The sequence below is a fragment of the Micromesistius poutassou genome (assembly GCF_964030765.1).
Source record: "Micromesistius poutassou genome assembly, chromosome: 16".
Lineage (NCBI taxonomy): Eukaryota > Metazoa > Chordata > Actinopteri > Gadiformes > Gadidae > Micromesistius > Micromesistius poutassou.
The window spans coordinates 17,242,405-17,259,087 of NC_140286.1; the positions used below are offsets into that span (position 1 = coordinate 17,242,405).

The 16,683-nt window shown below is 47.5% G+C and overlaps 1 long non-coding RNA gene and 2 pseudogenes across 3 annotated transcripts; 1 reads left to right on the forward strand and 2 right to left on the reverse strand.

The window, feature by feature from the left end:
• The first annotated feature begins 248 nt into the window (after positions 1–248).
• Positions 249–1,741, forward strand: LOC311360724 (aerolysin-like protein pseudogene; annotated as a pseudogene). The gene is made up of 2 exons: positions 249–734; positions 1,292–1,741. The product of its transcript is annotated as an aerolysin-like protein pseudogene (transcript).
• A 6,119-nt stretch (positions 1,742–7,860) lies between these two features.
• LOC311360725 lies at positions 7,861–12,268 on the reverse strand (annotated as a pseudogene). Its single transcript has 4 exons — positions 12,203–12,268; positions 11,234–11,305; positions 10,519–10,598; positions 7,861–8,759 (listed from the first exon to the last, which is right to left on the reverse strand). The product of its transcript is annotated as an uncharacterized misc_RNA (transcript).
• Positions 12,269–14,388: 2,120 nt separating this feature from the next.
• On the reverse strand, positions 14,389–16,227 carry LOC311360867. Its single transcript, XR_014638501.1, has 3 exons — positions 16,088–16,227; positions 14,717–14,818; positions 14,389–14,529 (listed from the first exon to the last, which is right to left on the reverse strand). It is a non-coding gene; the product is annotated as an uncharacterized lncRNA (long non-coding RNA).
• Positions 16,228–16,683: the final 456 nt, after the last annotated feature.

Sequence of the window (16,683 nt, forward strand, 5' to 3'; positions counted from 1 at the left end):
TTGGTTGTGGTCGGGCAGGATTGTTGACGGGGGGGGGGTGGGGTTTGGTTGTGGTCGGGCAGGATTGTTGGGGGGGGGGGGGGGGGGCGGCTGCCTATTTAACAAAGTCAGGAAGCTGATAAGTTAGTTACATTCATATTGGTCTTTAAGAAGGTTGTCTCAGCTGTAGGTGAGTCTTCAACCTAAGAACTCTAGTGTTTAGCATTGCAATAGATTGTATTGATGAACATTTCTGTTGCAGGTTATTAAACATGGCGACTTCACTGCATCTCATCGGTGGAGACGGAGGCAGTTCATTTGAGTTCACTGGCCGTGACAATGGTGCCACCCTCAAGAAGATTGGAGTGGCAGTGGGCGGCTGGCAGATCAAAGCTGTGCGGGCAGAACTGACCGACGGGCGTGTGCAGACCTTTGGACAGGCACACACTTTCAGTGAGTTTACCTTCAAACTTGGCGAGCGCATCACCAAGCTGTCCCTGTGGGGGAATGGTGCCGGGACACGTCTGGGTGGCATCAGGTTCTGGACGAGTTCTGGACGCGAGTTCTTCGAGTACATGAATAGCTGGGGGCTGAAGACCGAGTACTCCATCGATGTGGGGTCTGGAGTCTGCCTGGGGTTGGTGGGGAGAGCTGGCGCAGACGTCGACTGTATGGGATTCCTCTTCATCAGTGCCATCAAGTCGTCTGTGCTATGCGACGTGACCTTTCGCAGCCTGGCCATGTACAAACCCCAGGTGAGTGCTGCTAAGTGTGGAAGACCTGAGTCAGAATATGGTAGGATAAGTGGGCCAACACATTTCACTTTACTTCACTTTCACTTAAGTGTTTCTTTATTAACTCTGAAAAGCCTATCACTACAAAAGCATGTTTAATACCTATATTTCATAGGGCAGATTACTCCTCAGATTACAGATTAGAGGTGGACTAGTAACTGTAGGCAGTTGACTGGGTGGGAGCTGAGAGGAGGGGTTGGTGCTGATCTACATTTTGAGTGTCATCATCAGCATAGCAATTGCTCGTTGGCCCACTTTGCGTTCCATAAAGGACAACTTCCTGTCCACCGTATAAACATTAGAATTTGATATGTGGTTGACAGTAATGTCTTGTTTAATTACATTAGTTCAATAAAATAGTGTCAGCACTATCCCCTGGGGATTATGAAGTGTAAATGTATTTATGAAGTATAAATGTTAGACTAAATAAGTTTATATTTTCTGTACAGGTTATTAAGTATTATTTTGTGTGTTGCCTGAACAATATGCATCTTTGTGTTTTTCTGTGTTTAATGTAGGTAAAAAAAGAATATCTAAAATCTGTGTCTTATCGAAACGACACTCCTGTGGATCAAGTGCAGAAATGTACGTACAGCAGATCTGTGACCAAGACTTCCACCTGGAGCACCACCAATAAGATTGAGTCCACCGTCAGCATGTCTGTTAAAGCAGGGATCCCGGACCTGGTGGAGGTGTCTGGTGGGTTTAGCGTGACCGCGGGATCGGAGCAGTCCTCCTCAATGACCTCCTCTGAGACCATAACAGAATCAGATGAGATCAATATGACGGTCCCGGCAGGAAAGACCTTGCGCGGTGAGGTGTCAGTGGGACGAGCAGTCATCGACCTGGCCTACTCGGCCACAGTGAAAATCACATGCATGAATGGCAGCAAGCTGGTCTTCCCATCCACCGGCAACTACAATGGTGTGGCTTACAGTGGAGTGGATATAAAAACCACATATTCTTGATAAATGAATGTCGACACAATATGCATCAACATCTTACTGTGCAGTTTTAATATTGATTGCATAACATTGGTTTGATTGCTAATGCAGAGTCATGTGAATTGCTAAATAAATAAATCATCATGAACCTGCTTGTGTTTCAATGTCCATCCTTAGAGTTTGTAAAACAAAATATGTAAATGAGTCTGTCTAGTTCATCCCATTATAATAATAATAATAATAATACATTTTATTTAAAGCGCTTTTCTAAATACTCAAAGACACTGTACAATACATGATAAAAGCAGTAAAAACAACATCAAATGGTAAAAAATAAAGAAAACACTAAAAACATATTAGCTAAACATTAAAAGCAATTTTAAAAAGGTGAGTTTTTGTGAGAGATTTGAAATTTGAGAGGTCGGTGCAGTCGCGGATTTGTGTGGGGAGAGAGTTCCAGAGGGAGGGGGCAGCAACAGAGAAGGCTCTGTCGCCCCAGGTTCGGTGCTTGGTCCTAGGTGGTGGAGACAGGAGGTTTGCGTAAGGTGAACGGAGGCTACGGGATGGGTTGTGGCGGTGGAGCAGGTCAGTGAGGTAGGAAGGGGCCTGGTTATGGAGGGCTTTGTGTGTGAGGAGGAGGATTTTGAATTGAATGCGTTGTGGGACCGGGAGCCAGTGGAGGTTCTGGAGGACGGGGGTAATGTGTTCACGGGTGCAGGTGTGGGTGAGCAGACGAGCAGCAGAGTTTTGAATGTACTGGAGTTTATTTAAGGTTTTGGATGGTGTGCCGTAAAGGATGCTGTTGCAGTAGTCGAGTCTGGAGGTGATGAAGGCATGGATGAGGGTTTCTGCAGCGGAGAAAGAGAGTGATGGGCGGAGTCGGGCAATGTTTTTGAGGTGGAAAAAGGCAGTTCTGGTGATTTGTTTTATGTGGTGTTCGAAGGAGAGGTTATTGTCGAAGATGACTCAGAGGTTGCGACTGTGAAGGGATGGAGACAGGGTGGAGGTGTCGACAGTGAGGGAGAAGCTAGGAGTGGTATTTGTGATGGATTTGGGACCGATGATGATCATGTCAGTTTTGTCGCAGTTCAGTTTGAGGAAGTTGGTGTGCATCCAGGATTTAATGTCAGTGAGGCAGTTGGATAGAGTGGAGTGAGTGGCAGAGGTGATGGATTTGGTGGAGATGTAGAGCTGGACATCATCGGCGTAGCAGTGAAAGTTGAGACCATGGTGGCGGATGACGTTGCCAAGGGGAAGCAGGTAAAGTATGAAGTGGAGAGGACCAAGCACCGAGCCCTGGGGGACGCCTTGGGACAGTGGAGCGGTGGAGGAGGAGCAGTTGTTGATGTGAATGAACTGTTGTCTGTCGGTGAGATATGATTGGAGCCAGGAAAGGGCGGTGCCGGTGATGCTGAGGGACGATTCGAGGCGGGAGAGAAGAATGGTGTGGTTGATAGTGTCAAAAGCTGCAGTGAGGTCCAGGAGGATAAGGATGCTGAGGTGACCAGAGTCTGCGGAGAGGAGGATGTCGTTGGTGACTTTGATGAGGGCTGTTTCAGTACTATGTTGTGAACGGAAGCCGGATTGGAATGGTTCGAACAGGTCATTTGAGCAGAGGTGGGTTTTGAGTTGTTTGGCGACAGTGCATTCCAGTATTTTAGACAGAAAGGGGAGATTGGAAATGGGCCGAAAGTTTGACATAATGTCAGGGTCTAGTCCAGGTTTTTTGAGGATGGGGGTGACAGCAGCCAGTTTGAGTGAAGGGGGGATTGAGCCAGAGCTGAGAGAGGTGTTAATGATTTCTGTGATGAGTGTGGAGATAGCTGGTAGACAGTCCTTGATGAGGTGGGATGGGATGGGGTCCAGGACACATGTTGATGTTTTCATCCCTGTTAGGATTTTTGACAGCTCCCCTGACGACACAGGGAAGAACTGAGACAGGGGCTGAGAGGTGTAGGGGGGAGGAACAGATGGTGGAGTGGGAGTGCAGACAGTGGTGGCAGAAGAAGACAGGTTGTTGTAGATGGTGTCAATTTTGGTCTGAAAGAATGAAAGAAAGGAGTTGCATTTGTCGGTTGTGAATGAGTTGGTGATATTGTCACTGGGTTTGAGGAGTTTATTATCATTATTTAACGTTTCAGTTTAGTAAATGATAGTTTCAGTTCAACTATTCTATATGCTGTTAATTTAGTTGTCCAGTCCAACAGCCTGGAAAGAGAAGTGTCGGCACGATGAAAGCGACTGTGTTACAGAGAACATCCCTATTCCAGGGTTGCCAACTTTGGGTTTTTGGCCGGAGTGAGACTCCATAGAATCGTATAATGCTTACATTATAACGGGGTTGTTGACGGGGGGTGGGGGGGGGCGGTAGATTGAGTGTTTGATTGCGGGCGAGATTGTTGGGGGCGGGGGGTAGTGCGGGATTACGAGCTGGCAGAGTTGTTGACGGGGGGGTTGTTTTTTTTGGCGTGACATTTCTTGCGTGTGCGTGAGATTGATGCTGAAAGCGTGAGTGTCACCCCAGATGCATGACAGTTGGCAAGCCTGCTCTCCCATCCCGCGGATCTCCAGCTTTGAGCAGCCCTTGGTTGGAAGCTTGCTCTTAAAGGGGCTGGACCAGTAGTGGCTCATTTCCAGAGCCTCTTCCCGTCGTACACGTCTCTCTCTTCCCCTCCAGCATCCGGGGCTGCAGGCCATTGAATGCCCAATTTAGCTAGACTGGGTAGCCCCACCCCCATCTGCCGGCGGTTGGAATTCGCCCTGCACATGGGGATGGCAAGGAGCATGTTCCATCTTCCTGTTTCCTATCCCGATCCGTTTGGCACCAATCACCAAGCTGGCTTTTTTCACCTGGCGCGCTATTGGCTGGTTAAACACGATGACGACAGAGAAGCGTCGCAAGCAGCTTTGTGTTTACATGTTTGTTTTAAATGATTTCAGGGGCAAGTTTTCTTTTTTTTCTAAAAAAACAGCAGCGACGGCTGCATCAACGGGTAGCGGTTGCTCCGCTTCGGTGGCCGCCATGTTGGATGTAAATTGTAAACCTTGTAAACCTTGTTTACCCTGTAAACCATCCCCATGTGCAGGGCGAATTCCAACCGCCGGCAGATGGGGGTGGGGCTACCCAGTCTACAATTGAGCAACAGCCCGTTGGCACACCTCATACAGGTTACTGTCCACTGGTGGCACAGCGTCAGAGGGGCCAGGGGGTCTGGACTGCTGGACAGGGGAAGTGGACTCGTCTTCCTCGTCCTCCATTCCGTCCATGTCGAGGTCAGGATTGGCATCGCCCTCTGCGTCCTCGTCGCCCGGTTCCATATTGAGGAATTCCTGGAATAGCGGCGGTGCGAGCGGGGATGCCGCCTCCTCCATCACGTCCGCCCGGCTCGTTGTGGCTTGGGACTGACGGGTGTTCGTTGGGGCTTTAGCGGTGGCACCCGCCAGGCAGGGGTCCTGGTTTGTAGCCACTGTCAATCTTAGCCTCCTTTCCAGAATTTTCTCCGGCATTAATGCACAGTGAGCGCATGAATGCGGGTCCGCTAGCGAAACTTGCGTGTGTTTAAAGATGAACTGAACTGAAATAATCAACATTGATAACTTGTTAGTTATGACCGTTATGAAAAAAAAATGACACAAAAAAAATATTTTAAAAGATCAATACATAGCTTTTTTAAGCAACACAAAAAAATGTGTTTATTAGTATTAGAACGCCGCCGTTTTCGGCGACGTCACTGGCATGGTAGGAGCAACTCTATTAGAAGTTCTGTAGGCAGAAGCTGCAGACACGCGAACGTCTTCTACTACCAATGGCGGAAAATAGTGATTTTCACATAGCAGGTTATGCGTTTGAGCCGGTGAGGGACACGGCTATAGTGTCTGACTACCACCAGGTGGAGGTAGTGTTGGGAAAAACAGTCTGTCTAGTTACTTGACCAGATGAAATGAGACGGAGAGGTAATAAAGTCTGTCAGCACGAGGGCCTCGGATTTATTGAGTAAAGTAGCAAAGGTGATACAGATTCATAAAGCGTGAGAGATCAAATATTTCTAAGTCCCTAACAGCGCTGAGGTCGTCTGGAGCTTCGCCTCCGTGGAAGTTCTGCTTCAGAAGAGCATGAGGTGTTCTGTGTGGTACAGTCTTATGCTGTATTTTCCCTCCCAACGAAGTGTGTGCGTTTAGGCTGGTGTGTGTGTTTCTGTATGTTTAGCTTGACCTTGAGCCTCCGGGCTCTGATGTCTTTATGAGTGTCTTCTGTGTTTCTAACCAGGTGCGAGGGCTTCTTGAGGGGTATCTTGACCCAGAGTTGTGGCCGAATATTATCAGCAGACTGACTCCTGTTCTTGCGAATGTGTGGTGCATTGTCTGAGTCTCCAGCATCTCCCCTAGTTGGGACATGCGGCCTCCGGCTCAGGCCTTGACCTGAAGAAATAGCTGACTGTATTCGTAATGTACATGTGATATGTTCGTTAAGTTAGAACAAGAGTTAACTATATTTGTAATGTACATGTCATGTGATGTGCTCGTTAGGCTATTTTGCCCATCATATCCCCTCAAGTCGCCGCCAGGAGACTTCACTTACTAGGGATACGAGGGCTAGGACCTCAGCGCATGTCACACCACTGTAGCACCATTAATAACACCAGAAAGGTGACAAGCTCGATCATAAAAATAAGCAACCATGAGCATGGGATCCTAATATCTCGATAGAGTATGCCATACACACCCCTCCTAGGGGGTGGCATCCACCCCGGCCTTACATTGCGAGCATCCCGTTGCACAATGACACAGAAGGAAAGGCAAAATCAGAATATGCGATTAAGGAAGAAATTGAGATCACGAAATCAAACCAAAATGATTAAGGAAATCAAAACAAACATCAAACAATACCAAAAAAACAACAATCAACATCAAAACTAACTCCAAACAATCTCAAAAAATATCAAACAACATCAAAACAAACAACAAACAATATCAGAAAACAACAAACAACATCAAAACGAACACCAAACAATCCCAAAAAACATCAAACAATATCAAAACAAACAATAAACAATGCACGAGCAGCGGGGACATCCTTCATTAGCCCCTGCCAGGGAGGCACATGGGAGTATGGGCGGTACCACCCCCATACTAGTTTACGACCCCTTTATTCAATGGCCCTGGCAGGGCGCTATCCTGGTGAGCATGAGCAATACAGCGGGAAACATTATTGCAAATCAAATCAATCCCCAACAAAACATCGTCTCTACAGGTGTGTGGCTAAGTGTGGTGCAAGACCAAAACGAACATCAAACAATCCCAAAAGGCACGATCAATACCAAGACAAACATGAAAAATGGCGATCCCCCTCAGCCCGTCGCAAGGCGACCACACTCACTAGGGATATGAGGGGTTACACGGCCGAGGAATAATAATAAGCAAACACACGCATGGGATACCGTACAGGGTAGGCCCGGGGCACGGGAACCTCTAAGAAACCACGGAATAGTCCTGAGTGGCATCACGGGCAGGCGGACGCAATGCGCCGCCTGAGCATTAGACCCTTTTATTCAACTGCGCTCAGGACCTCGTCTGATAAACGGGCAACCAAGGCCCCTGGAATCCCGCCCGCGTGTAACCCCGAGCCTCGTTCAGGGGGACAGCGATATAAACAACAACATTTGAGTTCCCGTCGTACCCGACCGACGCCGGGAAAAAACCCGGACCTATAGTCAGAGGCACAGACACGGGCATAGATATGGGAGCGGCTAAAAACTGTGAAGCGTACAGAAGCAACCAGGGCAGCCAGGGGCCCCCTCAAGCCCTAAGGGAACGGGCCGTAGCCCCTGGTACCGGAACGCAGATCCCTGGTCCGAGCGGCGTGGGTGCATCAGGTGGGAGGAGGGGGCGGTGCTGTAGGCGGGGACGGGAAGCGGGGCCACCCTCCTGGAGAGGTTACTAGCACTTCACAGGCAGGGTGGGGGGGGGGGGGGGTTGGTGGTGGGGCGGCAGCAGCCGGAGGTGGAAACAGGAAGCCGGGGCCGTGTGCCTGGAGAGGCTACTAGCACTTCACAGGAAGATGTCCGGCCCGGCAGGGATGCAGTCGATGGCAGGGGGGGCGTGTGGGTAGGGGAGGTCGTACTCACAGTCAAAGGTTGCAGGCTCTAGGTGTTCTTCCTGGCCGACCTGGGGAAGCTGGTCAGGCAGATCCAGTAGGGGCATGAGGGGGGCTGCTTCGGAGTAGGGGGGGGGCTGTTGTTTCTCCTGCTGTAGGGGATGGTGTGGCGGGCCAACAAAGCCATCGTGTCCGCGCCAGAATGAGATACCCCGAACATAAAATAGGTCAGTGGTCACACCGCACGCCCGAGTCGACCGTGGCGCGGGCTTGCCCCATCCTCGGTACGGGTTTCTGGTAACGTTCCTGAGGGTAAGGGTGATCCCGCCGTTGCCTCCCGAGAGGAAGCCATTAGTCTGTAGTGCGGCCGTCTCGTCAGGCCTGTGGAGAGTCTGAGAGCGGTTAGTCACATAATAGTCCTGGTGCCCCCCTGTCATCCATAGTACATTGTTCCATCCCCGACACCAACCCTGGTTATCCTGGGACACCATTACCCCGTTGCCCTGGACTCCCGTGAAGGAACCCTTCGGGGCATCTCGGATGTATACATTGTACTTCTCCCAGGCTGCGGGCCCGCCAACGCGCGGAACGATGTCGCATAGGAGGAAGGTGTAGGCGGCGCTGGAACCATAAGTATAGGTTAGAGATAGCCCACCGTACATGTCGAGGCAGGGGTCGTCAGGGGACTTGGTGCCCCGCTGGGATGTCTGTCTCCTGCGGTGGTGTGGACCCTGGGTCGGGGGTCCCGGGGAGGGTTGCATCACCGTAGACGGGGGCTCGGTGGTGAAGGCCCTGCCCGGGATGGCCCGATGGAAGTCAATCCCCCACATGATCAGGAAACCCAGGAGGGCCCAGGTTATCCCTACCATGCCGATGATGTAGTGTCTATTGGCCCGGGCCTGTTGTGCCGTCATCGGTAGCTTCATGGTGCTGCCGGGCGAGGTCGCGCTGAGTGGCGGCAAGGGAGCGGTCGTTGGGGTTGTCGGCCTTGCGGGTGGTGGTCAGATGGTGCCAGCGGGCGCCGCTCCTTCCTTCGGGGGAGCAGCTGATGTGGCAGCTGATCTTGCTCAGGACGTCTCTACCTAGGAGGTTGGTGGGGCTGGGTGTAGGGGAAACCAGTGGTAGCTTCTCTTTGCGGCTGGGTTTTTTTTTTTAGAACGAGTTTGATGTCAGCAGGGGGTCATCAAAGTCAGGGGAGAAGTAGTATCGGTGTTGTTCAGCAGGGGGCAGTCAAAGTCAGGGGAGAAGTAGTATCGGTGTTGTCCAGCAGGGGGCAGTCAAAGTCAGGGGAGAAGTAGTATCGGTGTTGTCCAGCAGGGGGCAGTCAAAGTCAGGGGAGAAGTAGTATCGGTGTTGTCCAGCAGGGGGCAGTCAAAGTCAGGGGAGAGGTAGTGTCGGTGTTGTCCAGCAGGGGGCAGTCAAAGTCAGGGGAGAGGTAGTGTCGGTGTTGTCCAGCAGGGGGCAGTCAAAGTCAGGGGAGAGGTAGTGTCGGTGTTGTCCAGCAGGGGGCAGTCAAAGTCAGGGGAGAGGTAGTGTCGGTGTTGTCCAGCAGGGGGCAGTCAAAGTCAGGGGAGAGGTAGTGTCGGTGTTGTCCAGCAGGGGGCAGTCAAAGTCAGGGGAGGGGTAGTCAGATTTCAGGGGAAGTCCAAATATGGCGGACTGGGAGGTACCGCCTGGGACGGAGTGAGAGAACTCAAAAAATGGCGGCCGGGGAACAATAAACTCTTTTGGGCGTCACTCTTGGAGAGGTGAAAAAAGGGGGGGCAAAAAAAAGAAACAACACATCCAAGAGACGTTATTCAACATAGCCAGATATTATATTATATATTATATATACAACACAGCCAAGGGACGTCATTCTCTATTATTGATTAGTCTATTTCATCATTTATTATTATCGATTTATCTATTCCAACAGACCAAGCCGTAAGTCAAAGCAACAAGGCAAAGAGATATTATTTATTATTATCGATTTATCTATTTCTATCTTTACCCGTTTACCGGGTAAAGACAGTGTGTACCACGCACACACACACACACCACTCACACACACGCTCGCTCTCAGTTTCTCCTATACACGCTCACTCACTGTCTCTCTGTCTCTTTCTCTCTCATGCACACTGTTTCTCAGTCTCTATCGCACACATGCACACTGTCTGAGAGGTCTCTGCTATCCCTAGTCTATCCCTAATCTACGTCAGTCCATGGGTTTGTCCATCAGTCCCCACATATGCAATGAATATATGGCCAAAATAAAGATTATTTATCGTGCTTTTCCAGGCACCTCAAATCCACTTATCAAGGTTCTCGAGGGTATTATTCCACCATGCAGTGAGCCTTATCTACCTTGGCCATCGGGAGTATTGTATCACCACACCCGATCATTATAGGCCCTAATTCCTCTGGGTCTCTCTCATAGCCCAGTTATTCCATTCATCTTTACCTTGGCCATCGGGGGTATTGTATCACCACACCGATCATTATAGGCCCTAATCTCTCGAGGGTATTATTTCACCATGCAGCGAGCCTTATTTTCGATGTGTCACGCGTTTTAGGGTCAATCGGGTTTTTACAGGTTAACACTACGTTGCAGTTAGATTCATCCCCGCGGGATGTCCCGTAGAAAACCGTTCTTACAGTCTCATCTCATAATGTGGTTCCTATATAACTATGCAGAGTTCGGATTTTATCAACAGGTTCTGCCTACCTTTTGTTTGGGCACCCGAGGTGAGACTGCAGGAATCGGTCCGGTGCTCCGGGGTCCCGGGGCGTGCCCCTCTCCGTTCTCTGTGGTTTTCCCAGTTGCGGTTCAATTCGGAAAAATCACGTCGGGGTCTGGATATTTAGCTTGACCTTGAGCCTCCGGGCTCTGATGTCTTTATGAGTGTCTTCTGTGTTTCTAACCAGGTGCGAGGGCTTCTCGAGGGGTATCTTGACCCTGAGTTGTGGCCGAATATTATCAGCAGACTGACTCCTGTTCTTGCGAGTCTCCAGCGTCTCCCCTAGTTGGGACATGCGGCCTCGGGCTCAGGCCTTGACCTGAAAAAATAGCTGACTATATTCGTGATGTACATGTGATATGTTCGTTAGTTTAGAACAAGAGTTAACTATATTCGTAATGTACATGTCATGTGATGTGCTCGTTAGGCTATTTTGCCCATCATATCCCCCTCAAATCGCCGCCAGGCGACTTCACTTACTAGGGATACGAGGGGTGTGATGTGCTCGTTAGGCTATTTTGCCCATCACCAGCGGGCTCCGGTGAGTGCATCCAGTGATTCCTCAATCCGAGGGAGAGGGAACACATCTTTTCGAGTTCTGCTGTTAAGCTGCCGGTAGTCTACACACAAGCGCAGACTCCCATCTTTTTTCTTAACCAGCACGATCGGTGAAGCAAACGGACTGCAGCTCTCCCAGATAACCTGCGCATCAAGCAGCTGGCTGATGTGTTCTTTGACCACTTCATATTCCGATGGCGGAATACGCCGGTAGCGCTGACGAATGGGAGTGTCGTCAAGAAGCGGGATTTCATGCGTTATCAGGTTTGTGCAACCCAGGTCGCCGTCGTGAGAAGAAAAGACAGAAGCGTATTTCCAAAGAAGAAGGCGGGCTTCCTCCCACTCTTTGGCTGACAAAGCAGACAGATTAACCTTGTCTATTTGATCTTGCAGCGTAGAAGTCACAGCCTGGGATGTAACAGTGGCCAGGTAAGATGGAACCTCCTTAACCCCAGAAGGTAAGCTCACCACACAAACCTCACGCAAAACACCAACCTCTGTACGGGGGTAAAGCAACACATCAGAAGTGCCCACATTGACAACAGGTATGTACACAGTACCTCCCTCAACTCGAACCAGTGCTGGGGACGCCAGCAGCCCAGCAGGAAGGCCCTGATCCGAGGGCTCAAAGAGCACAGTAGTCCCAGAATGCTGGGTAGAACAGGTGGTTGGAACTAGCTGCATAGTGCCACCAAAGATACGGCAAGCTTTCTTGCCTCGCAGCTTGACCTTGCCAATGACATCAGAAGGGGAAGTCAGAGAAGCTTGATGACATCTCTGCAATGCCTGCACCACAGACTTTGGTGCTTTGGTAACGGTGGGCAGATTGAACAGGGCAGAGCCATGTTGCCCAAACAAGGTGCTATAACATCTTCGTAAGATGTTCATCCCCAAGACACCCGGGGCAGAAGGAGATACATCAGCTGGAGGATCCTTGACGACCAGTAGCCCACACCCTGGCAAAGTCCTACCACAGAGCTCGACTTCGAGCTCCAAGTAGCCAAGGTATGGAATGGGCAATCCATTGGCCGCTTGAAGCTGAAGCCAATGGCAAGACTGAAGTTTCTCTTGGCCCCAAGTCGCAAAGTGTTGCCGGAAAAAGCTTTCCCTGACAGTGGACACCATGGACCCAGTGTCCACCAAGCAAGGAACCTTTACTCCCCCCATAACCACGTCCATGTGTGGACAAGCACTGATTAGCCTAGTCTCTCCCCCATCCCTTAACCTAACTGGTGAGCCTGTGGCACCCCCCCTCGAACTTTGGCTCCGCAGTTCGACGGGTGCTAGTTTCCCGAATGCTGAGCTGGATCCCGCCTAGAAACTGGCAAGGAAGCAGCCACAGAAGGTGGAGGAGGGCGACTGGCTTTTTGGATTGTCGGTGCCGTTAAAATAGCATTTATAATCGTTTACTACTTTATCAGCACTGACAATCCAAAAGGCCAGTCGAAACTAGATGGAAAATGTGTGTAGTTCAAAACGTGATGCAGCTTTTACTTCTTCGCCACCTACATAGTTTGTTATGTATGATCATTCAAAAACCCCATGTAACCTCTATGTTGTAAGTGTATTTAGTCAATACCAGTCTAATGTTGACATAAGCTGAATTGAAATGTTCACATCCTTTCTAGGGTCACCAGGACTAGGCCACACCCTATATGTTGACTGAAATAATCACTTTTTCCATGTCTCTGATGTTTTCACAACTTTCTTATACCTTTCACAATTGATATTATGTGTTTACTCTATCAATACCAGTCTGATGTTGACATGTAAGATGAATTGAACGTTCCCATCCTTTCTTTGGTCACCAGGACAGGCCAGATCTTAGCCTTTGACTGAAATAATCACGTTTTCCCATGCATTTCCTGTTGCACACATTTCTGATACTTTTCACAGTTGTAATTATAAGTGTATTTAGTCAATACCAGTCTAATGTTGACATGTACGCTGACATGAATTTGAATTTCTGGCGAATGTCTAATTTCAAGCTAAATTAACAGCAGTATTTAATAAAGGGTGCAGGCTCTTGATACTGTTTCAATCAATTAACCCACCCGTAACCTGAACAATTCATATTTATTATTTAGTATTGATGCTCTACCACTCTATATATCCTGTGATATGGGATAAGTTGTACTTCAGGGCTTTTTGCCAAACCTAATCAAGTAGTTGTGTTGCTGAAACCTGACCAGAAAATAAAACAATATAACAAATATCCCTGGTCACATGCTTGATCTGTGTTTGATCCATTCATCCACCATGACTCCCTCCTCCATGCTTTGTTGCTCTTTGTTGTTTGTCAGTCAGAATTAAATCGTGCAACCCTATCAAAAAAATGATACCTTATGTGTTTGGTAGCGTATTTGATCTGTAAACCAATATACTCTATCAAACGATGCCCCCACTACGAAATCAGGTATATTCCATCAACCTTAAAAATCACAATTTCCTAAAAAGTTGATTTTGAAATCGTTTTATTTTTGAGGCCCATCAGGTAAGCATATCAGTCATTCTATACAGTATGCTAGTTACACAGGTGTCACTAGTATAGATAACGTTTTGGAGAGAAAGATCATGAACAGAATAAGCAAGACTAAAAAGTGAACCAAATTGCAAAACAGTTGTTCATGTATAGAACAAGCTCATGCTAATGTATTTGATACTATTGATTTTTTGTAACTTGTAATTGCTTCTATTTACTTAATTTTTTCACCTCATTTTGAGGTGTTGCTACTCACTGATTCAATTGTGTATTGCTATTATAATAAAGAAAAATACTTAGGTCCAGGCTACTAAATGCTATGCTTAACTACAAATTAGTTTATCACTTGTCAGGATTTGACCTTTTCACTATAGAGATAACAAGTGATTGATTTACACTTATCCAAACACATGCCCAAATTAAAAAAGTTTGTAAGAATAGAACAACATTTCTTAACACGTTATTAGGAAGTTATTGAGGAATTGCAGTAAAGAATATTCTTAGGAACTTTGTAGAAACTCTTCTTCAGAAATGTAGAAAGGCAGAAACATCCTTAGCCTACTATACCGACAGCGTTATACTATTGTTTCTCTTTCTGCTATCAAATGTAATTATTGTAAGTCGCTTTGGATAAAAGCATCTGCTAAATGCCCTAAATGTAATCTAAATGCAAACGCAGCATATAGTCTCCGGATAATGAACAGGACTTCATTATCTGGAGATACCTTAGCGTATCTGGCCCCAGGTTTCTAGAGTGCATGCAGACCCACAGATCAGATGAAATACAGTGCAGCGGTGGACAACAGCAGGAGGATGAAGCTTGATCTGATGCTATTGCTGGTGTTCCACAAGTTACACAAATCGCCTTCGCAGCAAGCTCCGGCCCCAAAGGCCCCGCCCATGGCCCCGTCCACGGCACACACAGCGCTGGATTGACATCCCTTGTTCAAGGTTTCCCCTGCAAAACAAGATAGTATTATTCTTATTTTTATTTTTTTATTTCAACAACAAGTCTGGCTATTTCAATATCAGTTTGATAATACAGTAATGTTACAACTTATGATCTTAAGAACACAAATCAGATAGAGTGCGTATTGTAAATACTTCCAGAATTATATTTTTTTAAAGAAAAGAAGAAGGGTTACCAGAGCTGGTGTAGCAGCGGTCCATGAGTAAGGGACATTCAACGGTGTTAAGGCAGGAGAGGACGTTTCCAGAGGTACACGAGAAGCATTTTAATCCCCCAACTACACAGAAACACATTGTCAATACATAGCAGTGGTGGCTGCTGGTCTTTCAAAGAGGGGAAGCTCATTTTCGGCCTACATCATATAAATTGTCAATTTATGTATATGTAAATTATCCTCTCTGTTCCTTTCCAAGGAAATGCTCTGTCATACCAACTAGCTGTCTTTTCCAGTGACTTCACCAGTGTCCTCTCAGTGGCCAGCAGAGCTAGGCTGCTTAAACGGCCTTGGGCCATTGTGTTACGGGTGTAGGACTTGAGCCGCTTTAAACAGGAGAAGCTCCTTTCTACACCTGCAGATGTAGCTCCAATTGTTGCCACTGATGAGAACAGTTTGTAAAGCTGAGGCATTGCACTGTCCAACTCCATGTCTTTAAGGAACACCAAGAAATCACACAGCTTTCCCCTGTCACCCTGCAAGTCCTGATCTGAATACAGGACTTGAAGTTCAGACCTCAGGCTCCCTGAATCAAAGTGATGGCCAACTATCAAAACGATATTAAACTTGAACAAGGAAATGTGGGAATTATGTTATACTGAAGCAAGGAATTGTGTGAATAAGTATATGAAATGTACGATGAAAATTGTCAAGCAATTTCGCCAAGCAAATATCAAGAAATACGTTGCAGTTTCTCTTTCGACTCGCTTGCAAAATCTGCGATGGGACTGAGGAATGAAGAGAGCTCCAGCGATTTTTTATAGTTCCAAATCGCTGTCAATCAAACGGCAACTCTGTCTTTCCCAGACCCTCCAATCACCCTGCAGAAGCCCAGCGTCCAGGCCAGCCCACTCCTCCATTCACCCCCAGAGACGCTGAGCGTCCGTGGGAGGAACAGAATCGCAGCATTATCCAATGACCGTCGACTTTCGACGAACTAAAAAAAGCTGTTCTATGCAGCCCCCTTGAAGTGGATGGACGCTGAGCTTCAACAGGAAAATGCACTGTAATGCTACAGGAATGTATGAGAAGGAAATCGAGTCAGTCGACCTGCGATTAGCAGCTGATTCTGAACGGAGTGGACTCGTCTTCGAGATGGACGTGTCCTAACGCATTTTTTGTCAATGAAATGTTAACACAACAGTATATATTTGACCATTTAATTTTTAAATTTTAGGGGAAGCTGAGATTCCCTTGCAGTCTTAGAGAAATCGCCACTAGGCTGGGATAGGCACTAGGCTGGGATGGAAGCATTTTCCCTCCCACAGGACGGATTAAACGAAATAACATAAAAGTGAGTTTGTTTTGTTAAGGTCAAAAAGGTATTCTTACCGGTTGATATTGTCAAAGAAAGAACGAAGAAAATGCCAATGAATCCCATCGTGTTAGCAGATGATAGATGAGAGCACTTGTGGAAGACGTGTGTTCCAGATGCCAGATGCCACCGTGTGGGAGAAAACGCCCAATTCCTATGAAACGAGACTTAAAAAACCGCAGATGATTTGATACTTGAAATGAGACATTCTATTCAGGGTTGACAACGTGTGGTAGAAAACGCCCAATTCCTACAAAAACAAAACTTAAAAACCCTCAGATGAGTTGAAATTTGAAATTAGACATTATATTCCAACAAGAATGTTGCAATAGTGGGGGGAGGTGAAATGGTAGCAACATTCATTCAACTAATAGCCCTTTTTCATGCATTTCTTGTTTTCACAAATTTCTGATACCTTTCACATTTGTAATTATAAGTGTATTTAGTCAATACCAGTCTAATGTTGACATATAAGCTGAATTGAAATGTTCACATCCTTTCTAGGGTCACCAGGACTAGGCCACACCCTGTATGTTGACGTTGATGTTGTGTTTGATGTTTTCACAACTTTCTTATACCTTTCACAATTTATATTATGTGTTTACTGTATCAA